This window comes from Oncorhynchus tshawytscha, linkage group LG16, assembly GCF_018296145.1.
Source record: "Oncorhynchus tshawytscha isolate Ot180627B linkage group LG16, Otsh_v2.0, whole genome shotgun sequence".
Classification (NCBI taxonomy): Eukaryota; Metazoa; Chordata; class Actinopteri; order Salmoniformes; family Salmonidae; genus Oncorhynchus; species Oncorhynchus tshawytscha.
This window is the reverse complement of record NC_056444.1, coordinates 23,803,742-23,831,283: the sequence shown is the minus strand read 5'-3', so window position 1 is coordinate 23,831,283 and position 27,542 is coordinate 23,803,742. Positions and strand designations below refer to the sequence as shown.

General features: G+C 43.9%; 1 long non-coding RNA gene across 1 annotated transcript; it reads right to left on the bottom strand.

The window, feature by feature from the left end:
- Positions 1-2,111: 2,111 nt before the first annotated feature.
- Positions 2,112-18,640, bottom strand: LOC121839596. The gene is made up of 5 exons (XR_006079049.1): positions 18,443-18,640; positions 5,355-5,521; positions 4,793-5,011; positions 2,875-3,690; positions 2,112-2,787 (listed from the first exon to the last, which is right to left on the bottom strand). It is a non-coding gene; the product is annotated as an uncharacterized LOC121839596 (long non-coding RNA).
- Positions 18,641-27,542: the final 8,902 nt, after the last annotated feature.

Below are 27,542 nucleotides of genomic sequence, written 5' to 3'. Positions count from 1 at the left end.
CATTTGCAGTCTGGACGTGGAGAGGTGAACATCTCCTGCTCTGACTGCAGCGAGAGGACTGGGCAACCTGTGAGTGCTTTGGGACTGGGTGGGGCCCATGGCAGCACCTGCTGCTCGTTGGGAAGAGTAAGAACGATACCTGCTTTCACGTCAGAGTCTCCAAAAGTCTCCAATAACACCAGCAAAAGTCACTAGATTTGTCGTTAGTCACTTTTTTGAAAATGTGTTGCTAGAGGGGTCTGAATACTCGCTAAATATAGCGACGAAGTTGATAAATTGGCAACACTGTCCACAGGTACACCTCCAATTGACTCAAATCACGTCAATTAGCCTACCAGAAGCTTCTAAAGCCATGACATCATTTTCTGGAATTTTCCAAGCTGTTTAAAGGCACGGTCAACTTAGTGTATGTATACTTCTGACCCACTGGAATTGTGACACAGTGAATTATAAGGGAAATAATCTGTCTGTAAACAATTGTTGGAAAAATGACTTGTGTCATTTTGCCAAAGCTATAGTTTGTTAACAAGAAATTTGTGGAGTGGTTAAAAAACCAATTTTAATGACTCCAACCTAAGTGTCACGGATGAATAGCGCTCTTCTTTTGTCGTCCACCAGCCAGTCTCAACGATTCCTGAACGGCTCTCCAGGTGTCCCTTGAGCGCTGCACCCATTCCTCTACCGCAGGGGCTTGGGTCTGGCTCTGATGCCATGGGGCCAGGACTGGCTGGTAGCCCAACACACACTGGAAGGGAGACATGTTAGTCGAGGAGTGGCGAAGGGAGTTCTGAGCGAGCTCTGCCCATGGAACATACCTCGTCCCCTCACCAGGCCGGTTGAGGCAATACGACCGTAGAAACCTACCTACATCCGGGTTTACTCGCTCCACCTGCACATTACTCTTGGGGTGGAAACCCGAGTTCAGGCTGACTGAGACCCCCAGCCTCTCCATAAACGCCCTCCAAATTCTGGATGTGAACTGGGGACCCCGATCAGAAACGATGTTCTCAGGCACCCCGTAGTGCCGGAAGACATGGGTAAACAGAGCCTCCGCAGTCTGCAGGGCCGTAGGGAGACCGGGCAACGGGATGAGACGGCAGGACTTAGAAAACCGATCCACAACGACAAGGATCGTAGTGAGGTCCGTGAGGAAATCCACCGACAAGTGTGACCACGGCCATTGCGGAACGGGAGGGGCTGTAACTTCCCTCTAGGCAGGTGTCGGGGAGCCTTGCTCTGAGCGCATACTGAGCAGGAGGAGACATAAAATCTCACGTCCTTTGCCAATGTGGGCCACCAGTACCTCCCCCTAAGACTCCGCACTGTCCTCTCGATGCCAGGATGACCCGAGGAGGGTAGAGTATGGGCCCAACGAATTAACCTATCACGGACACCCCGCGGCACATACGGAGCCCCTGCTGGACACTGAGGGGGTGCAGGCTCCAACCATGATGCCCTCTCGATCTCCGCGTCCACCTCCGATACCACCAGTGCAATGAGACATGAAGGTGGAAGTATGGGGGTCAGCTTGATGGACCGCTCCTCGGTATCATATAGGCGGGACAGTGCGTCAGCCTTCGTGTTTTGGAAGCCTGGCCGGTATGAGATGGTGAAACGGAACCGGGTAAAGAACATGGCCCACCTAACCTGACGCGGATTCAATCTCCTCGCTGCCCGGATATACTCAAGATTACGATGGTCAGTCCAGATGAGGAAAGGGTGCTTAGCCCCATCAAGCCAATGTCTCCACACCTTCAGAGCCTTGACTACAGCTAACAACTCCCAGTCCCCCACATCATAGTTTCGCTCCGCCGGACCGAGCTTCTTCGAAAAAAAAGGACAAGGGCGGAGCTTTGGTGGCGCGCCCGAGCGCTGTGACAGCACGACTCCTACCCCAGCATCGAATGGGTCCACCTCCACTATGAACGCTAAAGAGGGGTCCGGATGCAGCAACATGGGCGCATTGGTGAACAGCTCCTTCAGATGACTGAAAGCTCTGCCCGCCTCTGCTGACCAGCACAAGCGCACCGGTCCTCCCTTCAGCAGTGAGGTAATGGGAGCAGCCACCTGACCAAAACCCTGGTTAAACCTCCGGTAGTAATTGGCAAACCCTAAAAACCGCTGCACCTCTTTTACCGTGGTCGGAGTCGGCCAATTACGCACGGCTGTAACGCGGTCACACTCCATCAACCCCCCCAGAGGTGGAAATGATAACACAGGAAGGAAATGGCTTGTTTGGAGAACACACATTTCTCAGCCTTGGCGTACATGTCATGCTCCAGCAGTCGCCCAAGTACCTTACGCACCAGAGACACGTGTGCGGCGCATGTGGCAGAATAGATCAGTATGTCATCGATGTACACTACCACTCCCTGCCCGTGCAGGTCTCGGAGAATCTTGTCTACGAAAGATTGGAAAACGGCTGGAGCATTCTTCAACCCATATGGCATGACGAGGTACTCATAATGGCTCATAATGGTAGTACTAAATGCGGTCTTCCACTCATCTCCCCCCCGGATACGCACCAGGTTATACGCACTCTTAAGGTCCAGTTTTATGAAGAAACGCGCCCCGTGAAATGATTCCACCGCCGTGGCGATGAGAGGTAATGGGTAACTAAACCCCACTGTGATTGGCCTCCCTGACCAGCCCTGACCCTAATGGTCGACTATCTAAGGTGTGCACGGGGAAAGGTTGGTCTTACGACACCAGGGGAATCCCTAGCCTTAGCGCGAGCCCACGATCCATGAAGTTCCCAGCTGCTCCTGAATCGACGAGTGTCTTATGCTGTAGAGAGGGAGAAAACCCAGGAAAAGAAGTTAGCAAAAACATATGGCCGACAGGAAGCTCTGGGTGAGTCTGGTGCTGACTCACCTGGGGTGAACGAGTAGAGCTCTGCCTGCCTTCCCGTCTCCCAGACGAGCTCCTCCAGCACCGATCGGCAGTGTGTCCTCGCCGACCACAACTGGTGCAGGAGGAAACTCCTCCTCCGGTCCCCCTCTATGCAGCCCCCCGAAACTCCATGGGGATGGGAGCAGGATGGCCTGGAGGTGGAATTGACAGGGCCCGTTCTGGACGCCCGCGGGCAGCCAGCAGGTTGTCCAGACGATTGGACATGTCAATCAGTTCATCCAGGGAGATGGTGGTGTCCCAGCACGCTAGCTCCCTGTGGAAGTCCTCCCTGAGGCTACAACGATAGTGGTCCATCAGCTAGGTACTACTCCAGTTGTAGGAGAAACCCCTGACACCCAGCCGCCGTCCCATCGTACTCCCTGGGGAGCGCCAGACGCAGGGCAACGGAGCCAGACGCTGAAGCAGGGGTAGGTGGTGCTGGTGGAAGGTGCGCTGGAGGAGAGGTAGGAAGGCCACTCCTCTCCCATCGGTCCATCCTCTCCATCATCTGATCCATAGCTGCCCCAATCCAGTGAAGAATGGTGGTGTGATGGAGGACCCTGTCCATCGATGGGAGAGGAGGTGCGGCTGCTCCTGATGACTCCATAGTACCGGTGCGGGATAATGTCACGGATGAATAGGAGTGGAAGGTAGGAGTCAGGAGAGGAGGTGCGGCTGCTCCTGATGACTCCATAGTACCGGTGCGGGATTCTGTCACGGATGAATAGGAGTGGAAGGTAGGAGTCAGGAGAGAAGGTGCGGCTACTCCTGATGACTCCATAGTACCGGTGCGGGATTCTGTCACGGATGAATAGGAGTGGAAGGTAGGAGTCAGGTGCAGAGAGCAGAGGGTTCAAGAAAAATAGGTAATTTATTCCATGCCCAAACACAGGGTGGAAAACACTGACCAACCCAAAACACAGGGTAAAACAGTCCGGAGCACAAATCCACATCCAACACTAAAAGTGAACACAAAATAATCCCGCACAAACTAGAGCGGGCCCAACAAGCTTAAATAGACTAGAAAATCAAGAAAACACAAATAGGAACAGGTGCAACTAATAAGACTAAACTAAACTAGGAAAAAGGGATCGGTGGCGGCTAGGAGGCCGGTGACGACGACCGCCGAGCACCGCCCTAACAGGCAGGGGAGCCAACTTCGGCGGGAGTCGTGACACTAAGTGTATGTAAACATCCGACTTCAACTGTATATAGCGTGTGGGGATGTAGGCTGAGCAGACATTTAACAAAAAACACAAAATAAAAACATAAAGCAAAATACGACTTTTTACTTGAGGCGCTATGCCTTTTTAGGGCTTTTTATCTCCTCTCCTAATATACCAAAAAACAATGTGGATACATACATTGTACATACTTTTGAAAAAAAGACTGCCACTTATATACTGTGTTTGGTTTGTATTACCTTACAAATTACATTCAAGTATAGTGGCTAGTGGGGGTCTGCTTGGGGTGAGTGGGTCCTCTGAGCGACTGAAATGGGATGAGTGGAGGCCTCACGCACACCTCAGAGAAGTGTCTGATGCCTTCCCAGTCATCCCATCCCAGTCCCCTGGATATAGCCCCTCACTATTCTCCCCCCCCTTGCCCTCCCTTACTCACCCAGGCCCAGTTTATCCCAACCTCTGTCTTTTCCCCCCTCCCCTCTTCTCATACACCTCTACACACCTATATACTGTACATCCACCCACTTATCCGTTCTCATTCATTCACACACAACATACACCCCATGTCTCTGCACACCCATTCTCTCCTGCCTTCCCACACACATCCACATTCACCCTCCCTCACTCTCCCACTCATATGCACAGACATATACCCACACATACACCCACTCAGACACTCCCATCCATAGAACTATTCTTGACAATTCTTGACTTACATGTTATATTTCCTCTTTTATATTGTCTTGATCTCTGGTCCCTCCTTTGCCCTCAGAATGTTGACTTTGGTCTGATAGTTCCATACTTTAAAGATTCACAATGCGAGGGTATTTAGCATTCTCCTGCTTCACGCCAGATCCTCCGTCGACACATCCACGCCAGGCTCCTCCGACATCAGCTTGATCACGTAGCTGGAAAGTCCCCTTTTTCCTCGTTCTCTGCTAAGGACAATATTCTCATATTATTTTGTCTCAATCTGTTTTCTAGCTGATCCAATTGATTATTTAATCTGTCAGTGAATGAGTGCAGTCTAATCTTCTAGAATAGGCCTATACTTGGACAATACCATGCCCATAACAGTATGAGTGCCATGGTGCAATGGTGAGTGTCTGTCATGACGTTACCTTAAACAATTGTGTCCATGTTAAAATACAGGGAGACAAATGCACTAACACGTACTAAATATTTACAAATCATAAAATGTACAGTAAGGCAGACCTGCCCCAACGGGAAGGAAACTCATACGTCCTGCATTCAGTGACACCAGCCCAACACACCCACCTCAGCGCTGGGAGGGGGCATTGTTTCCTGGGTGAGTCAACGAGGTAAGGAGGGGTCTCTCCTTCAACTCCAGCAGAGATTCACATATCCATGAAAGGAGGCCACACTGCAGTGACGATGAGAGGAAAGTAGGGACCTCTCAACACAGAGTGTTCCAGTCAGAGACTCTGAGTATCAACATAGAGATAATGGAGTATGAGCTCATATGGTTTCAGGCACACAAGATACAGCACACAGCACCATAAATTACAGTTTGGGCAAAAAGGCGAACTCAGCCACATTCTTCATTGAATCAGATGGCTCATAAATGTTTTTATTTAATTTAATTAGGTAGTAAAATTTATCACAAAACCCACTGATATTGCCAACTTATTGAATGACATTTTCATTGCCAAGATTAGTAAACTTAGGCAGGACATGACAACAACAAACGCTGAACCTTCATATCCTTTGGATGGAAAACCTTTGAGGATGGTAGCGGACTATATTGCCACTCCTATTTGCCATCTCTTAAAACTAAGCCTGCAGGAATTTGTGCATGCCCTCAGGCCTGGAGGGAAGAAAAAGTCATACAATTTCCCATGAATAGCAAAGCACCCTTTACTAGTTCAATCAGCCAACCAATCAGCCTGCTACCGACCCTTAGTAAAATGTTGGGAAAAATGGTGTTTGAACAAATGCAATGGAATTTCAGAGTAAACAAATTAACAACTGACTTTCGGCATGCTTTTAGGGAAGGGCACTCAACATGTACGGCATTAACCCAAATTACAGATGATTGGGTGAAAGAAATTGTGGGAACTGTTCAGTATAGTTTTTTACATTATCGAAAATAGTCTGCTGCTGAAAAAACATATGTGTTATGGCTTTACATCATCTGCCATATCGTGGATCGAGAGTGCAGCTTTTGGCAGCAGCAAATGAAGATCCTAATATATACTCAAAAATACGGATAGGACAATACAGCATATCAAAGTCAGACAGAGGAGGCACAGTTCATATGTCATGATTTTACTGTAAAAACCTTACTGCCGGAAGTCTCTGAGTCTTAATGAAATGACAACAAGAGGGTCAAAGTCATGATCAAAGTTTAAGAAAACACTAACAAAGAAAACAGCCAAGAAAGACGGTGATAGAGAGGCAAAATAAAATGTTAGTTTTTTACAGTGCCCAACCACAGTAGTCAGTCTGTTTCTTTTTGCAAATGGTTTATACTGACTCTGTCTGACTGCCTTTGGTTTCTGTGCCGTCTCTTTAAACCCAAGCATGAAGCACAGCCATTCGGTTTAATGACTTGACTTCCCATAATGTTTGTGTAAAGCCCTATTAAACTGGTCAACCTTGGTCTTGATGGAGTTGGTAGATCCTTCTTTTAATTTGTGCCAATTTCTCTAAACTCTGCTGGGCAGAGTGGTTGTGGAATGCATGCAGAGCAGGGCCAAAGCTAAGCAACACTATAGATAATCTGGATCCCCTCCAAACCAGACCCCTCTCAGCTGATAAAGACATTGTATGCGTCCCAGATGGCTCCCTATTCCCTATGCAGGCCTGTAGGTGCTGGTCTAAAGTAGTACACTATATAGGGAATAGGGTGCCATTTGGGAGGCGCCCAGTAACTTCTTCACAAGTACTTGAGCTGATGATAGATGACAGAGGTATGAGCTTGTATTGTACTGTACATCATGTGTCGTTCTGTTGCATGAGCACACAATGCACCAAACCCACACAGGACGTTCACTCATTGGAAGTTTGAATTTGATTAGAATTTGAAGATTTTCAGCAAGTTGTAAGTCTACTCAAAGTAAGAACTAGGAATTGATGATAACCACTGAACTACTTGATGGTGGTATATCTGTGGGCTAAGTTTAATGATACCCTGATTCATTCATAGTTACTGGCTGGCCAATTCTTTGCATGTTTACCCATAGTCCATGGATTCATTCACTATTAGCCTCCTTAAGCTTCTTTCAGTAAATCCTTTAGATAAAATGTGAGAGAAAACTGTGAGAAAGTCAAGACCATGATCTAAATGTCTGGAGAGCGTTTCCTTATCTGGTTATTTTCCAAACCTCCAAAGTAGCGTTGAGAAGAAATCTCTGGGGCAGAACTAGATGGATTGTTTGTTCTGCCTCTTAAACTAATTCTCGGATCTCTCCTTTATCAAACATATTGTTAGAAAGTTAAGCCAATGGTGGATAGTTGTAGACACAGTAATAGCACTCTGGTATGAGAGCTGTGTTTTAGATTTGTAGAATTACAGGAAGTCTAAAAGGGGACTAATTCAGGGAAGGGGCGTGTATGTTGGTGTAATTGTATCCCCTCACATTGTTTATCTGTTTGTAATTGCCATCAGGGTTAACAGAAGGTTTACTAACCACAGTCACTGGTTAGTATACTAAGAATAATTAGGGATAACTTGGCTCCAGAGAGTGGTGGATGGTACTATTGACCCATACTCCTAGTAAAGGAATGTTGTTAGGTATTGGTGTTTAGTTAGGATCCCCATTAGCTGTTGCGAAAGCAGCAGCTACTCTTCCTGGGGTCCAAACAGAACATGAAACATGACGTAATACAGAACATTCATAGACAAGGGCATACATTTAAAAACGGCATACATAGCCTACATATCAATACATACACAAACTATCTGGGTCATATAGGGGAGAGTCATTGAGCCGTTAGGTGTTGCTTTATATGCTTTTTTTAAACCAGGTTTGCAGTAAGAGATGGAAGGGAGTTCCATGCAATAATATAATACTGTATGCTTTTTTGAAATTGTTCTGTATTTGGGGACTGTGAAAAGACCTCTGGTGTCATGTCTGGTGGGGTAAGTGTGTGTGTCAGAGCTGTGTTTAAGTTGGCTATGCAAACAATTTAAATTCTTCAACACAATTAATTCAACAATGAATGTTTATTTTTGTATTTATTTTTTGAATTTTAGCCCGTTTTCTCCCCAATTTTGTGGTATCCAATTGTTTAGTAGCTACTATCTTGTCTCATCGCTACAACTCCCGTATGGACTCGGGAGAGACGAAGGTTGAAAGTCATGCGTCCTCCGATACACAACCCAACCGCACTGCTTCTTAACACAGCGCCCATCCAACCCGGAAGCCAGCCACACCAATGTGTTGGAGGAAACACTGTGCACCTGGCAACCTTGGTTAGCGCGCACTGCGCCCAGCTGGCCACAGGAGTCGCTGGTGCGCGATGAGACAAGGATATCCCTACCGGCCAACCCCTCCCTAAGCGGCCAGTTACGACAGAGCCTGTGCTCGAACCCAGAGTCTCTGGTGGCACAGCTGGCGCTGCAGTACAGAGCCCTTAACCACTGCGCCACCCGGGAGGCCCAACAATGTATGTTTCTTATAAAAAGACAGACTGGCATTCGTAGTATTTATATCAGCCCTCTGATTACAATGAAGAGCAAGATGTGCTGCTCTGTTCCGGGCCAGCTGCAGCTTAACTAGGTCTTTCTTTGCAGCACTTGACCACATGACTGGGCAATAATCAAGATAAGACAAAAATAGAGTCTGCACTCTGCAGTGGGGTGTCAAAATAGCAGAGCATCTCTTTATTATGGATATAGCTCTTTACAACCCCATCTTTCCCCATCTTTACAACCATTGAATCTATATGTTTGACCATGACCGTTTACAATCTAAGGTAACACCAAGTAATTTATTATCCTCGACTTGTTCAACAGCCACACCATTCATTACCAGATTACGCTGAGGTCTGGAGCTTGTGGAAGGATTTGTACCAAATACAATGCTTCTAGTTTTAAAGATGTTCAGAACCAGGTTATTACTGGCTACCCATTCCAAAACAGAATGCAACTCATTATTAAGTGTTTCAGTGACTTAATTGAATCATCATCAAACGTGGACACACAGGCTTTGTTTAATGCCAGTGGCAGATCATCAATAAAAATAGAAAAATGTGGAGGGCCTGGAAAGCTGCCCTGCGATACACCACACCCGACATGTTTGATATTAGAGAGCCTTCCATTGAAGAAAACCCTCTGAGTTCTATTAGATAGATACAGTAGCTCTGAATGCATGATATGGCAAAGGTTGAAAAGCTATAAAACATATGTTTTCTCAACAACAGATTATGGTCAGTAATATCAAAGGCTGCACTGAAATCTAACAGTAGAGCTCCCACAATCTTTGTATTATCAATGTCTTTCAACCAATCATCAGTACTTTGTGTCAGTGCAGTACATGTTGAGTGCCCTTCATGAAGAAAGACTGTATGCTGTTGTCAATTTGTTTGCAGAGAAATAGCATTGTATTTGGTCGAACACAATTTTCTCCAACAGTTTGCTGAGAGCTGGCAACAAGCTAATAGGTCTGCTGTTAGAACCAGTGAAGGCCACTTTACCCCTCTTGGGTAGAGGAATGACTTCGGCTTCCCTCCAGGCCTGAGGACAACACCTTCCTCCAGACTCAGATTAAAGATATGACAGATAGGAGTGGCCATAGAATCAGCTACCATCCTCAGTTGATTTCAATCTAAATGGGCAATTCCAGGAGGCTTGTCATTATTGATCCATAACAGTAATTCTGTGTAGTGTATGGTAAATATGAACAGTAATGAAAACTATTTCAGTTAATTTCAATTATTTATTCAATTCATCTTGCCTTACCACTGTCAGTATAAAGAAAGAAAATACCACTAGTCATGCTCTGAGTCTCTCAATGAAAGACCATACCAATGTTTATAATGACAAAGTGTTTTATGGAGTTGTTCATTTATCTATGACATCTCAACTAAGCTTGTGTATGCATTTCCATCATAGTTGTTTAGACATCTGGTGATATTAGTAACAAGAATATCAATTTATGGAACATTTAAGGCTGGTTTCCCAGACACAGATTAAGCCTAGTCCTCGATTAAAAAGCATTCTCAATAGAGATTCTCCACTGAAAGCGCCTTTTAGTCGGGAGGCGGCTTGATTTGTGTCTGGGAAACCGCCCCCTAGATTCCTCGTTTAAATCTACAAGATTATAGATATTTTCCCTTCAGCTAAGTGAGGCACCTCACAGCTGGTTGCAGAACTCTCAACCTCTTGTCTTCCTAAGAGAGCTATAGATAATAATGCTGTGCTTAATTTAGCTAACCGACTATGGAGCATTTTTGATTTCCCAGATGAGCAAAGGGATGCATCTACAGAGTGGGCGTCCTTAGCTCTGAGGAATTGTGAAAAGTTGCCTTGGGGCTGTGTGTGAGACAGACAGTATCTCCTCATATAAGCCTGTTTGGATAATCTTGGTACAGTTTTATCTACATTTCCTTTCAGTGCTGTAATCTCTACATTTCTCTCCTTTTCTTTTTAAAACCAGTGGGTATCATATCTCGAAAGAGAAAGGAAATAAGAATAGGTTGGTTGGGGTGACTGTTTGAGAAGTGGGCATTTTGTAATGAAATATCTCACATGCTTGTGGTTAGATAACTGGTTTCATCATGTTTAAGACATCCTAAATAGCAGACAGTCTGTGCAGAACTGAATAATATCATACGGTAGCGGCATTCTGTCCTGTTCTGTTAATTGACACACTGTACATGGTGGTTATGACTCAGAACAACAGCCATCCTGCATAATCCCTAAACCATTAAACCTGAGCAATAGAACTGTACTAAAAACACATCTAGCAAAGATGATGTTGAAAGAAATCGATGAATCTCTTTCTAAAAATGTAGGTACTGTACCAAATTAATGCTGTTGACTATTATATGTGTTAATTATATGTGTTATTTGGGCTCAAATACACTACTGTTATAAAATCTTTCAATCAGCCTAGCGTCTTAAGTTTAAACCATTGTGTCCTTACTTTGCGTCTATGGACAGTTAACTAAACATCATACTTCCCGGGGTATTGTGCTCTTGTGGTAGGAGAACATGATTTGTGGTTGTTTTCTTCCCTCGGTCTATGAGTCCATGTGATGTTAAACATGCTGTTGTGAACCACAGATGCATTCAGAATCATTTACTGTGTGACAGTGGTCTTGTCACAATGCAGTAGGGGGTCAGCTAAGGACAATCAGACATCCCTTACGGAGTATGTTTCTTTTACACAACATTACTGTTCACAAACACCCACACACACGTACCGTGGTTCGGGAAACTCCTAAGCCTGATCAGACTGTACAGTATGTACAGCATGCCTAGAGTATATCCTTTATTACCACCTCTGTACACACCTTTTCTATTTATATACTGTTCATACTGTCTGTACACACCATTATATATATAAATATATATATATATATATATAAATATATACAAATGAACTTTTAACAAGGCACACCTGTTAATTGAAATGCATTCCAGGTGACTACCTCATGTCGCTGGTTGAGAGAATGCCAAGAGTGTGCAAAGCTGTCATCAGGGCAAAGGGTGGCTACTTTGAAGAAATTCAAATATAAAATATATTTTGATTTGTTCAACACTTTTTTGGTTACTACATGATTCCATATGTGTTATTTCATAGTTTTGATGTCTTCACTATTATTCTACAATGTAGAAAATAGGAAAAATTAAGAAAAACCTTTGAATGAGTAGGTGTGTCCAAACTTTTCACTGGCACTGTATACAGTGCCTTGCAAAGTATTCACCCCCCATTGCATTTTTCCTATTTTGTTGCCTTACAACCTGAAATTAAAATAGATTTTTTTAGGGGTTTGTACAACACGCCTACCACCTTGAAGATGCAAACTAAGAATTAGAATTAAACAAGAATTAAGACAAAAAAACAGAAAACTTGAGCGTGCATAACTATACATCCCCCCCAAAGTCAATACTTTCTAGAGTCACCTTTTGCAGCAATTACACATGCAAGTCACTTGGGATATGTCTCTATAAGCTTGGCACCTCTAGCCACTGGGATTTTTTCACCATTCTTCAAGGCAAAACTGCTCCAGCTCCTTCAAGTTGGATGGGCTCCTGCTGGTGTACAGCAATCTTTAAGTCATACCACAAACATTTCAATGTTTTCCCTTAAACCAATCGAGTGGGGTCATTGCAGGGTAGCATAGTGGTTAGAGCATTGAACTAGTAACCAAAAAGTTGCAAGTTCAAATCCCCCAGCTGACAAGGTACAAATCTGTCGTTCTGCCCCTGAACAGGCAGTTAACCCACTGTTCCTAGGCTGTCAATGAAAATAAGAATTTGTTCTTAACTGACTTGCCTAGTTAAAATAATAATAATTGTCCTGCTGGAAGGTGAACCTCTGTCCCAATCTCAAATCTCTGGAAGACTGAAACAGATTTCCCTGTATTTAGCACCATCCATCAATCCCTCAATTCTGACCAGTTTCCCAGTCCCTGCCGATGAAAAACATCTCCACAGCATGATGCTGCCACCACCATGCTTCACTGTGGAGATGGTGTTCTCGAGGTGATGAGAGGTGTTGGGTTTGTGCTAGACATAGCGTTTTCCTTGATGGCCAAAAAGCTAAATTTTTGTCTCATCTGACCAGAGTACCTTCTTCCATATGTTTGGGGAGTCTCCCACATGCCAGTTGGCTTATTTTTTCTTTAAGCAATGGCTTTTTCCTGGCCACTCTTCCATAAAGCCCAGCTCTGTGGAGTGTACAGCTTAATGTTGTCCTATGGACAGATACTCCAATCTCCACTGTGGAGCTTTGCAGCTCCTTCGGGGTTATCTTTGGTCTCTTTGTTGCCTCTCTGATTAATGCCCTCCTTGCCTCATCCGTGAGTTTTGGTGGGCGGCCCTCTCTTGGCAGGTTTGTTGTGGTGCCATATTCTTTCCATTTTTTCAATTATGGATTTAATGGTGCTCCATGGGATGTTCAACGTTTCAGATATTTTCTTATAGCCCAACCCTGATCTGTACTTCCCCACAACTTTGTCCCTGACCTGTTTGGAGAGCTCCTTGGTCTTCATTGTGCCACTTGCTTGGTGGTGCCCCTTGCTTAGTGGTGTGGCAGACTCTGGGGCCTTTCAGAACAGGTGGTACTGAGATCATGTGACAGATCATGTGACACTTAGATTGCACATAGGTGGACTATTTAATTAATTTTGTGACTTCTGATGGTAATTGGTTGCACCAGATCTTATTTAGGGGCTTCATAGCAAAGGGGGTGAATTCATATGCACGCATCACTTTTCTGTTTACATTTTTTAGAATTATTTAATTTCACTTCACCAATTTGGACTATTTTGGACATGTCCATTACATGAAATCAACATTAAAATCCATTAAAATTACAGGTTGTAATGCAACAAAATAGGAAATAATGCCAAGTCAAATCAAATCAAATCAAATTTTATTTGTCACATACACATGGTTAGCAGATGTTAATGCGAGTGTAGCGAAATGCTTGTGCTTCTAGTTCCGACAATGCAGTAATAACGAACAAGTAATCTAACTAACAATTCCAAAAAAACTACTGTCTTATACACAGTGTAAGGGGATAAGGAATATGTACATAAGGATATATGAATGAGTGATGGTACAGAGCAGCATAGGCAAGATACAGTAGATGATATCGAGTACAGTATATACATATGAGATGAGTATGTAAACCAAGTGGCATAGTTAAAGTGGCTAGTGATACATGTATTACATAAGGATGCAGTCGATGACATAGAGTACAGTATCTACGTATGCATATGAGATGAATAATGTAGGGTAAGTAACATTATATAAGGTAGCATTGTTTAAAGTGGCTAGTGATATATTTACATCATTTCCCATCAATTCCCATTATTAAAGTGGCTGGAGTAGAGTCAGTGTCATTGACAGTGTGTTGGCAGTAGCCACTCAATGTTAGTGGTGGCTGTTTAACAGTCTGATGGCCTTGAGATAGAAGCTGTTTTTCAGTCTCTCGGTCCCAGCTTTGATGCACCTGTACTGACCTCGCCTTCTGGATGACAGCGGGGTGAACAGGCAGTGGCTCGGGTGGTTGATGTCCTTGATGATCTTTATGGCCTTCCTGTAGCATCGGGTGGTGTAGGTGTCCTGGAGGGCAGGTAGTTTGCCCCCGGTGATGCGTTGTGCAGACCTCACTACCCTCTGGAGAGCCTTACGGTTGAGGGCGGTGCAGTTGCCATACCAGGCGGTGATACAGCCCGCCAGGATGCTCTCGATTGTGCATCTGTAGAAGTTTGTGAGTGCTTTTGGTGACAAGCCGAATTTCTTCAGCCTCCTGAGGTTGAAGAGGCGCTGCTGCGCCTTCCTCACGATGCTGTCTGTGTGAGTGGACCAATTCAGTTTGTCTGTGATGTGTATGCCGAGGAACTTAAAACTTGCTACCCTCTCCACTACTGTTCCATCGATGTGGATGGGGGTGTTCCCTCTGCTGTTTCCTGAAGTCCACAATCATCTCCTTAGTTTTGTTGACGTTGAGTGTGAGGTTATTTTCCTGACACCACACTCCGAGGGCCCTCACCTCCTCCCTGTAGGCCGTCTCGTCGTTGTTGGTAATCAAGCCTACCACTGTTGTGTCGTCCGCAAACTTGATGATTGAGTTGGAGGCGTGCATGGCCACGCAGTCGTGGGTGAACAGGGAGTACAGGAGAGGGCTCAGAACGCACCCTTGTGGGGCCCCAGTGTTGAGGATCAGCGGGGAGGAGATGTTGTTGCCTACCCTCACCACCTGGGGCGGCCCGTCAGGAAGTCCAGAACCCAGTTGCACAGGGCGGGGTCGAGACCCAGGGTCTCGAGCTTGATGACGAGCTTGGAGGGTACTATGGTGTTGAATGCCGAGCTGTAGTCGATGAACAGCATTCTCACATAGGTATTCCTCTTGTCCAGATGGGTTAGGGCAGTGTGCAGTGTGGTTGAGATTGCATCGTCTGTGGACCTATTTGGGCGGTAAGCAAATTGGAGTGGGTCAAGGGTGTCAGGTAGGGTGGAGGTGATATGGTCCTTGACTAGTCTCTCAAAGCACTTCATGATGACGGATGTGAGTGCGGGCAAAAAAGTGATTTAGTCTGCCTGGGAGCAAGACATCCTGGTCCGTGACTGGGCTGGGTTTCTTCCTGTAGTCCGTGATTGACTGTAGACCCTGCCACATGCCTCTTGTGTCTGAGCCGTTGAATTGAGATTCTACTTTGTCTCTGTACTGGCGCTTAGCTTGTTTGATAGCCTTGCGGAGGGAATAGCTGCACTGTTTGTATTCAGTCATGTTACCAGACACCTTGCCCTGATTAAAAGCAGTGGTTCGTGCCTTCAGTTTCACACGAATGCTGCCATCAATCCAAGGTTTCTGGTTAGGGAATGTTTTAATCGTTGCTATGGGAACGACATCTTCAACGCACGTTCTAATGAACTCGCACACCGAATCAGCGTTTTCGTCAATGTTGTTGTCTGACGCAATACGAAACATCTCCCAGTCCACGTGATGGAAGCAGTCTTGGAGTGTGGAGTCAGCTTGGTCGGACCAGCGTTGGACAGACCTCAGCGTGGGAGCCTCTTGTTTTAGTTTCTGTCTGTAGGCAGGGATCAACAAAATGGAGTCGTGGTCAGCTTTTCCGAAAGGGGGCGGGGCAGGGCCTTATATGCGTCGCGGAAGTTAGAGTAACAATGATCCAGGGTCTTTCCACCCCTGGTTGCGCAATCGATATGCTGATAAAATTTAGGAGTCTTGTTTTCAGATTAGCCTTGTTAAAATCCCCAGCTACAATGAATGCAGCCTCCGGATAAATCGTTTCCAGTTTGCAGAGAGTTAAATAAAGTTCGTTCAGAGCCATCGATGTGTCTGCTTGGGGGGGATATATACGGCTGTGATTATAATCGAAGAGAATTCTCTTGGTAGATAATGCGGTCTACATTTGATTGTGAGGAATTCTAAATCAGGTGAACAGAAGGATTTGAGTTCCTGTATGTTTCTGTCATCACACCATGTCACGTTAGTCATAAGGCATACGCCCCCGCCCCTCTTCTTACCAGAAAGATGTTCGTTTCTGTCCGCGCGATGCGTGGAGAAACCCGCTGGCTGCACCGCTTCGGATAGCGTCTCTCCGGTTAGCCATGTTTCCGTGAAGCAGAGAACGTTGCAGTCTCTGATGTCCCTCTGGAATGCTACCCTTGCTCGGATTTCATCAACCTTGTTGTCAAGAGACTGGACATTGGCGAGAAGAATGCTAGGGAGTGGTGCACGATGTGCCCGTCTCCGGAGTCTGACCAGAAGACCGCTTCGTTTCCCTCTTTTTCTGAGTCGTTTTTTTGGGTCGCTGCATATAATCCACTCCGTTACACTGGTTGTAAGGCAGAACACAGGATCCGCATCGCGAAAAACATATTCTCGGTCGTACTGATGGTGAGTTGACGCTGATCTTATATTCAGTAGTTCTTCTCGGCTGTATGTAATGAAACCTAAGATGACCTGGGGTACTAGTGTAAGAAATACAACGTAAAAAAAACAAAAAACTGCATAGTTTCCTAGGAACGCGAAGCGAGGCGGCCATCTCTGTCGGTGCCGGAAGTAGTAAATGGGTGGGTGAATACTTTTGCAAGGCACTGTATGACCAAAAGTATGTGGACACCTGCTTGTCGACATCTCATTCCAGAATCATGGGTATTAACATGTTGTTAATTAATGTTGTTTAATGGGGTTGAGGTCAGGGCTCTGTGCAGGCCAGTCAAGTTCTTCCACAACAATCTTGACAAATCATTTATGGATGGCTCTCGCTTTGTGCATAGGGGCATTGTCATGCTGAAACAGGAAATAGTCTTTACCAAACTGTTGCCATAAAGTTGAAAGCACAGAATCGTCTACAATGTCATTGTATGCTGTAGAGTTAAGATTTCCCTTCACTGGAACTAAGGGGCCTAGCCCGAACCATGAAAAACGCACCAGTCCATTACTCCTCCTCCACCAAACCGTACTGTTGGCACTATGCATTCGATCAGGTAACGTTCTCCTGGCATCTGCCAAACCCAGATACGTCCGTTGGACTGCCAGATGGTGAAGTGTGATTCATCACTCCAGAGAACGCATTTCCACTGCTCCAGAGTCCAATGGCTGCGAGCTTTAAACCGCTTGGCATTGCGCATGGTCATTTTAGACTTGTGTGCGGATGCTCGGCCATAGAAACCCATTTCATGAAGCTCCCAATGAACAGTTCTTGTGCTGAAGTTGCTTACAGAGGCAGTTAGGAACTCGGTAGTGAGTGTTGCATAGGAGGACAGAACATTTTTATGCACTACGCGCTTCTCGTTTAAGGTTATGTGGCCTACCACTTCGAGGCTGAGCCGTTGTAGCTCCTAGATGTTTCCACTTCACAATAACAGCACTTACAGTTGACTGGGGTAGCTCTAACAGGGCAGAAATTTGACGAACTGACTTGTTGGAAAGGTGGATCCTATGATGGTGCCACGTTGAAAATCACTGAGCTATTCAGTAAGCCCATTCTACTGCCAATGTTTGTCTATGGAGATTACATGGATGTGTCCTCGACTTTATACACCTGTCAGCAATGGGTGTGGCTGAAATAGCCGAATTCACTAATTTGAAAGGGTCTCCACATACTTCTGTATAAATATATATTCCGGACTTAGACATTGATTGTTCTGATATTTCTTGATTTCTTTCTTATAACTTTTTGGATCATGTGTGTATTGTTTTTGTATCACTATATATTATTACTGCACTGTTGGAGCTAGAAACACAAGCATTAAGCTTAAGCAGGGGCGTGGCTGTCTGTGTGAATTCCCAATCGGTGAATATGATCGTTGAGACTATAGAGTAGGTTTCCCCATACCCATTTTTCTCTTGTTTGACATTATTCATCGTTCTGGTAGTGGCATGCCTTTTTATCACAACACTAATTTAGCTCTGGAACAATGTTATAAAAGTTGAGATGATGCACAGTTTCCATGTGTGTTGTTGTCAGATGGAAGCTTAATAGCAGTATATTGTTCGTATCATTTTTATATTTTATATCACTTCCATATCTGCATTTGTCACCTCTGAAATGACTCATTTGGCCATTCAGCTGTTGAAACAATTTCTCAATTTTAAATAATGTTCTTCATATCCTGTGGTAATCTAGTAAACTACATCAAGATATCAGATGTCATTGTCTGGACAGCCACATGATTGCATAAAAAAACGTACCATTTTGTCTGCATCTAGACCAAACAGCATTCCACATCTCGTGTTCCCGCGTCCATTATTTCCCGGCTAATCCAAGTCCATGGCAGGGAATAAGTAAATACAACCTCTAATGTTTATTTTTCCTGTTAAAGACATAAATTACACTCAAATTATTTAGGTCCTTAGGGAAAGACACGTATGCCATTTGCAAATATTTGCACTCCCGTTGGATGATGTAAAGTCTGAAAGGAGAAGGCAGAGAAGGTAACAGACTCAGACAGCTTGCTTCACATATTTTCAGCCAAACTGTGGAACAACTTTTGGTCTATTAGCAAACCACAGATATGTTATTTTTTGGGAGAAAAACTCATTTTCTCCTTTGCTGTTCCAGAAATGTTTATCCATCTGTAAAATAGGTGGTTTTCTAATGCTAGCCACTGTATAAATCACCTTTGTTTGGTTAGGAGTGGTTGATTTTACAGTGGGGCAGAGAATAAGTAGACTGTAACTTGTATATTAGCTTATAAAAGAACCATTTACTCATTTACGATCGGCCTACTACTGCTGTCTGACCATTTATGTTCATACAGTAATCCCCCATTGGAATCATACCATGTTCTTGCAATTATTCAGCTAGATATTTAACTTAAAAAGGTCAATAAACATACACGAGACAGACTAAAGGGATCAGCTTTTCATAAAAAAAGCACTCAGTATTTTCCTGCTCGCCATCACAGTTATTTGTGAGATGATATCTGTGCAGAAGCTGAAAGTACTTTGGCCAAACTGTGGAACAACTTTTGGTCTATTAGCAAACCACAGATATGTTATTTTTTGGGAGAAAAACTCATTTTCTCCTTTGCTGTTCCAGAAATGTTTATCCATCTGTAAAATAGGTGGTTTTCTAATGCTAGCCACTGTATAATAAAAAAAAATACCATCAGTACCCTTGGTCTTGTAGTATCTGGGCAGCAGGCCACCTTCCAGATGTGGTGCATCCATCTGCTCTCCACTCGCGTACTCCCTTCAGATAAAATACACAGTATGACTTCATAGTGAGATAGAATGGCCAAGAACCCCAGTCAATAGGAAATAGGAAACCTATTTTACCACTGTTGGAGAGAGACAAAATCGGGATCGGAAGGTTCTTCTTAGTCATGATCCACAGTATGAAATTAAATCCACTTCTTTCCCATAGCATGCACATCATGACTTCATAGTGAGTTAGATTGGCCAGAAACATCATACCGACCAGAAAGCCCCAGTCTGGAAATGGAACATCCTGCCACTGTAGAGGGGAGACAGATGGAGAGAATCAGTGGAATCAGAAGTGTCTTCTTAGTCATGAGATTTTATCTAGAACCTAAAATGGTTCTTCAGCTGTCCACACAGGAGAACCCTTTGAAGAACCCTTTTTGGTTCCAGGTAGAATCCTTTCGGCTTTCATGCAAAACTCTTTCCACAGAGGGTTCTACATGGATCCCAAAAGTGTTCTAGCTGGAACCGAAAAGGGTTCTCCTATGGGGACAGCCAAAGAACCCTTTTGGAACCCTTTCTTGTAAAAGTGTAGAATGAAATGACTGTCACAGTAGCTGCTATACCACAAACAGGGTTGTTCATGAGTCAGTAGGGTCAAAGTTCATCTATAGTATAATCTAATCTATCACTTCTTATTTTTGGCCAGACTTGTGATGAATGTAGCAGAATGTGGGAATATGATTTTTCATGGGTTTCTACATAATGCATGTACTTTAGTAGATAGTTGGATTGTCTAATTGATGCAGAAGGATTGCCCGGCATTGATTGAGGCCTATTCCAATTAAATGCTTTGGCGGAGTTGTTTATCAGACTGATACTGTTCTCCTCTCCCAGGCTGACTGCATCTGTATGAAATGAAGTGGGAATAATCTAGAACCACAAAGGCCCCTGGGAACAGAATTTAGAAGGATTCCCAGAATTCAAGGGTCTAGGACAGTATATCACACAGACAGGGAAAAAAAACACCAAGAGTTTGAATTCCGAATTAAAGCTAAAGCCTCGTAGTGACTGCATCATGTCATACTCATACTGCAACGGTTTACCTCATACTTATTGGGAATGTAATCTACTCATTCCTGGGGGGGAAAACAGTTGATTACAGTATTCTTTCAGGAGAAGACACACCACGAACATTGGCTGTGTGCATACATGAAACATCTGCTGTGTGCAGCGGACGGCTATCCTATCGCCTCTTACCACAGAACATGGGCCTTCATTTTCTTTCCATTTTCCGATGATTCCACACGATGAATCACCACCATTCATCCACACCCAGCAGGTGATCTACTGTGCACGGCCACGCACAGCCGCCGTTCATGATGGTGTGTCCAGTCTTTTAGACTGCTTCTGATCTACTTTGTGACTCCTACAATCCACTATCACTCATTTTTAGCCACCATGGGGGCTCCTGTACTGTCATGTCTACAGTCTCAACTCCCTATCTGATTCCTCAATCTGTTATTCTAGAGGGGAGCAGCCAGGAATCTGCAGCATCGACGAGCAGACAGCATGTCATAACACGCCTGTACAGGTGGGCCGCTCCAACACCCAACCCGTGTTCCCTCCCATACCTCTATGGTGCCTCCGACTGCTATTTTATCTCCGCTAACCAACCGAGACTTCAAATTCCTAAGCAGGCAGGGGCGACACGCGGGGACCTGCAAAGAACCTGTGGAAAAATACTGTCTTTACCACACATCAGGGACAATTCATGTTCTTGGGCATGCTTGAATTGCGTGAAAGAACTTGCATATTTTGGTTAAACTGCTGGTAACAAACTGGTGTAAAAACTTGGGTTACTACGTTTAAAACTGTACAGTGAAACAACTCAAATAAAGACCATATTTTGAAACCATATGGACACAGCATCAACACTGAAATTAGTACAAATTCAATCTCTCTGTGCGAAAGCCTTTTCTACACAGTCATCTGTTCCGATCCGCTGGGCTTTGAACTTCCATTTGGATGTTTGTTTTGTGCCTGAGTAGAAAAAGACCATTAGCTCCTCTGATTGCTGCTTCACTGCAACTTGATGGCAGGCAGGCCATTTAGTCTGCCTGGGGCTTTGTTTTTTCCAAGGCATATTCTCATGGCTAGAACGGTAAGGGGTGAAAAAGGACAGCCCTAACTTTGCTGAACTTTGACAGATTTTTTGTGTAAAAACAAATTTGCTTATTAATTGATTAACACTTCCTATCACTTATTCAATGTATTGTGTGTTTACTGGCAGTGGGGATTAGTATTTTATATCAGGCTTCCTGTGAAAACCTCATTTGCTTTTATCAACTTAATCCTTCCTATTGGCTTACTGTATTGTATTGTTCGGATATGGGCAGTGAGATGAAGATGAGTCTTTTAGTGACAAACAGCAGCATACAGAATTTTGCAGGATGCTGTTTTGACTGAATGGACAGTGGGTCAGTGTTGTTGCTGGGAAACAATGTCTGTTCTGACAGCTCAAAATGCTGGGAATGTGGGAGGAATTGTTGGCACATCTCGATGTGGATATTGTTTGAACATTGCCATTGTGACACACTAATGTTCGTGCTGGTGTGGATGTATCACCTTTAGGCAATAGCAAGCACAAATTAATTGGAGTGTTTAAGGTACTCTTTACTTTTCACATTGTGTTGTTACGTGTTAATAACATTTAGACTATGTTACCCAGCAGGCTATGCGGGGGCAAGGTGGATGAAGAATGCCTTGCATGGCTAAACATGGAGTTTTCTAGCTGAAGAATATGTTCATTAAAATTAGTTAAACCTACATCCCGGTTTGTCATTATATAAGGAACAAACATAACATGGTGCCAGATTGGAAGTCGCTATGACGAGACAGAGAAAAGAAAGGAGTAACTCTGCAAATTTCCGCGACGAAAATGGAACATTCTTCCACAATTGAAGTGGCGTGAGTAGTCGAAGATGATAGCTTGCAAGAGCGAGGACAACGAGCCGCAGCAGCGAGAGTGACAGCAGCGAGAGTGACAGCAGCGAGAGTGAAAGCAGCGAGAGTGACAGCAGCGAGAGTGACAGCAGAGAGAGTGACCGCAGCGAGAGTGACAGCAGCGAGAGTGACCGCAGAGAGAGTGACAGCAGCGAGAGCGAGGCTGCATTGGAATCTGTTGATGAGCAAGTTGATGAGCAACATACTGAAGTAAGAGAAATTGACACTGTTCCTGTTCTCTGTCATGGATAGGCTTAGTCCTCCTACTCCTATGCAGTTAACAGGCAATCTAGCTGACAATTGGAAATGTTTCAAGCAGAGATTCAATATCTACCTAGGCGCAAAGTACCATTTCAATGTTTGTGTTTTTGTGTGTGTCTGTACTGCATCAAATTTCATTATAAAATTTCACTAGTGTTTCACTAGTGAGTCTTTCAGATTTTCAAATTCAAATTTTTGCTCAGTGTGTTCAGCTCAGCCAAATACTGGTCAAAACTGACTCCCTGTTACTGATCATGAGAGAAAAACTTGTATCTCTCAAACATGACGTTCTGGCTTGGTACAAAGTACTCCTCAAATTTAGCCATTAGCACAGTCAATGTGAAGTTTGCCTCGTCTTGCTGAAAGCTATTGTAAATGTCCAATGCATCCTCTCCAATAACATGCAGAAAAATGGAAGTTTCAATTTGTCATCATCTCCCCCTGCTCCACTGGACAGTTCTGGTAAACACAAAATGAAATGAAACTATGTGTGTTATGTTTGTTCCTTATATAATGACACACTGGAGGTAGTTGGCAGTGTTGCTACTTCAGGGTAGTTTGAGTAGTAGTCGGTAACAGCAATGTGACTTTTGCCATTGCAGTCAAAAAGGTCAACTCCAACTTTGTAGTAGGGTCTGTTGGGTATTGGAGGAGACATTAGCGGCTCTGCTTGCTGCTTTGGCCTGTAGGTCAAACACAGTTCACATGAAGCAGTGGTCTGGCTGATTTCCTGAAACTAATTCAATGTGAACTTGTGTGAACTTTGGGTTGGAGGAAAAGTGCACTTCTGTGTGTGGGCAGGAAATGTGATAAAGAAACTGAAACTGGAAATGGGAAATCAGGTGCCTAGTAAGAAAATTGAAGAGAAAGTACCACAGAAAATGTGATTCAACTGTCCCAGGAGGCCTCCCGAGTGGCGCAGCGATCTAGCAGTGCTAGAGGCATCAGTACAGAACCGTGATCGATCCCAGTTTGTGTCGCAGCTGGCAGCAACCGCAACCCATGAGGCAGGATATACTTGTCCCATCGCGCTCTAGCGACTCCTTGTGGCGGGCCGGGCGCATGTTTGCTGACTTTGGTCACCAGCCGTACTGTGTTTCCTCCAATGCATTGGTGAGGCTGGCTTCCAGGTTAAGTGAGCAGTGTGTCAGGAAGCTTGGTGGCGTCGTGTTTTGGAGGACGCATGGCTCCCGACCTTCGCCTCTCCCGAGTCCGTATGGGAGTTGTAGTGATGAGACAAGACTGTAACTACCAATCGGATATCACGAAATTGGGGAGAAAAAGGTGTAAAAATAAATACAAATAAAAAACTTTTTTTTTTTAAACTATCCCAAGGATGTTAATTATGCAATGGAAGCATGATATTTGCCCATGGGACTGCCACCATCACACCAAGTGTTGTTAGGAGTGGTGACAAAAGCCTCCTTTAGAGATGACTACACAATTCATTGCACAGCACATTCACAAAGACCCCCACCTTCAGTCTGGAATGACTACAGTTTGCACTCTTCAGGAGAAAACTGCTTTTAAATGGTCAGTAAATCAGATGTTTATGCGTTAAACTTTGCTTCAGCTTTTTATGTTGTTCAGGCTACTGATCCTCTAAGTCAAAGTCCCAGAGAGAGGATTATCTTCTTTCAGATCTCACTTCAACACAGGATGGATGCAGAAACATGGAGGACAAGTTTGTACTAGAAACAATGCAACACTGTCATTAGTCATTTGAGAGAAAGGGTCAGTTTTGGGTCAGAAAACCTCAGGAATTTAATACAAACCCATAACCTTCCCAGAACACATTTTGTTTACTACATTACCTGGAAACCTAGGGGAATGTTCTGTGTGGTGGATTTAACAGATGTTGTGCACAACATTTTTGTGAATGTTAGGACAACATTCCCAGGATATTTCATTTCAAACATTTTCTGAAAATATTATTTTAATGTTCTTGGGATGATCCAAATGTGATCCTAATGATCCTAATAATCCTAATGTTAGATAAAACATAACTAGAACTTAATGGGAATGTTAGCTAATGTCCTGGTAGTCTTCCCGGTTTGCTGGGGATATTCAACATGGTCCTCAAAACCAAGATATTTGAGGACCATGATTAATTAGGATACTGATCCACCAGAAAAGAGAGAGATGGGGTTGAGACCATCTCCCAAAAGTTTAAATAGTCTCTCAATAAAAGTTAGTTGTTCAGCTGTGGTATAAAATGTCCAAATCAAACAAACAAGGAGAAGTCAGACAGCTACAGAGTATTGTTTTTAAATCTACCACAGACTGAGAGAAAGGGGAGCAAAAACAAGACAAGAGGACATTTTATTCCAAATCGGAAAACAAATTAATCTTATCATGGGAAATGTACCACTGTACATCTGGATATCATAGACCTCCCGCAAAAAATCCTGACCCCTTCACTGAGCCCTTCAAAGCTACAGTATACCACCGACCACACTCCCTTTCTTCCTCTCTCTCTCTCCCCCTTCTCTGTCTCATTCTTTTTCCCCCCACTTTTTTTTTCTTTCTTTCTTTCTCTCTCTCTCTCTCTCTCTCTCTCTCTCTCTCTCTCTCTCTCTCTCTCTCTCCCTGTCTCCCCTCTCATAATTCGGCTGCTACAGAGAATGTAACACCTCTGGTATTCTGGCTCTGCTCCCAGGGTGCTGTTAGAAACCTGGACTTCCCATGGTAACTGTTGTTAGCCAATCCCTGTGGAGCAAGAGGAGCTAGTGTCCTGGTCACAGCTGTGTGATTGGGCGTACCTGCACTCTCTGTATCCTCCATGGACTTGAATGACACTTCAGGGACTAGACATTTTAGAATGGAGTTAAGATCATGGAAGAGTGATCAGACAGAGTGATATTTTGTTTAATCTGGATGAAGGTTAATTCTTAGAGGATTTCAGGGAAGAGAGTTCATTCTGTGTTTAATATCTGTACGGACCAATGTATAGAAAGGCCTGACTGATCTTACAAATCATGCATAGTCTACACGAAACATGTGTAGACTATGCAACTGTATACACAGTGATGTGTATACAGTTGAAGTCAGAAGTTTACATACACCTTAGCCAAATACATTTAAACTCAGTTTTTCACAATTCCTGACATTCAATCCTAGTAAAAATTCCCTGTCTTAGGTCAGTTAGGATCAACACTTTATTTTAAGAATGTGAAATGTCTTAATAATAGTAGGATTTATTTCAGCTATTATTTATTCATCATTCAAGTTTACGTACACTCAATTAGTATTTGGTAGCATTGTCTTTAAATTGTTTAACTTGGGTCAAACGTTACAGGTAGCCTTCCATAAGCTTCCCACAATGAGGTGGGAGAATTTTGTCCCATTCCTCCTGACAGAGCTGGTGTAACTGAGTCAGGTTTGCAGGCCTCCTTGCTCGCACACGCTTTTTCAGTTCTGCCCACACATTTTCTATAGGATTGAAGTCAGGGCTTTGTGATGGCCACTCCAATCAATACCTTGACTTTGTTGTCATTAAGCCATTTTGCCACAACTTTGGAAGTATGATTGGGGTCATTGTCCATTTGGAAGACCCATTTGCAACCAAGCTTTAACTTCCTGACTGATGTCTTGAGATGTTGCTTCAATATATATCCACATAATTGTCCTGCCTCATGATGCCATCTATTTTGTGAAGTGTACCAGTCCCTCCTGCAGCAAAGCACCCCCACAACATGATGTTGCCACTCCCCTGCTTCACAGTTGGGATGGTGTTCTTCAGCTTGCAAGCCTCCCCTTTTTCCTCCAAACATAACGATGGTCATTATGGCCAAATAGTTATATTTATGTTTCATCAGACCAGAGGACATTTCTCCAAAAAGTACGATCTTTGTCCCCATATGCAGTTGCAAACCGTAGTCTGGCTTTTTTATGGCGATTTTGGAGCAATGGCTTCTTCCTTGCTGAGCGGCCATTCAGGTTATGTCGATATTGGACTCGTTTTACTGTGGATATAGATACTTTTGTACCTGTTTCCTCCAGCATCTTCACAAGGTCCTTTGCTGTTGTTCTGGGATTGATTTGTACTTTTCACACAGAAGTATGTTCATCTCTAGGAGACAGAACATGTCTCGTTCTTGAGTGGTATGACAGTTGGGTGGTCCCATGATGTTTATACTTGCGTACTATTGTTTGTACAGATGAACATGGTACTTTCAGGCATTTGGAAATTGCTCCCAAGGATGAACCAGACTTGTGGAGGTCTACAATTATTTTTCTGAGGTCTCGGCTGATTTCTTTTGATTTTCCAATGATGTCAAGCAAAGAGGCACTGAGTTTGAAGGCAGGCCTTGAAATACATCCACAGGTACACCTCCAATTGACTCAAATTATGTCAATTAGCCTATCAGAAGCTTCTAAAGCCATGACAGAATTTTCTGGAATTTTCCAAGCTGTTTAAAGGCACAGTCAACTTAGTGAATGAAAACATTTGACCCACTGGAATTGTGAAATAATCTGTCTGTAAACAATTGATAGAAAAATTACTTGTGTCATGCACAAAGTAGATGTCCTAACCAATTTGCCAAAGCTATAGTTTGTTAACAAGAAATTTGTGGAGTGGTTGAAAAACAAGTTTTAATGACTCCAACCTAAGTGTATGTAAACCTCTGACTTCAACTGTAAATCTGAAAACCATGTTTCAACAATATTGTCATTTGAGTTTCCCAGTCAGCTTTGAACTTGTAACTACTGTATACAGCGTAATTTGTGAAGACATTTATGGGAGATGGAACAGCTTGTTCCTGAGAAACAGACGTGAAACTACAATCAACCATTTGACACTGACTCATTCTTTACCTAAGCTAGCGAGATTCTCATCCTTTAGAAACACAAAACACTTATCCAAGCCAAACATTTA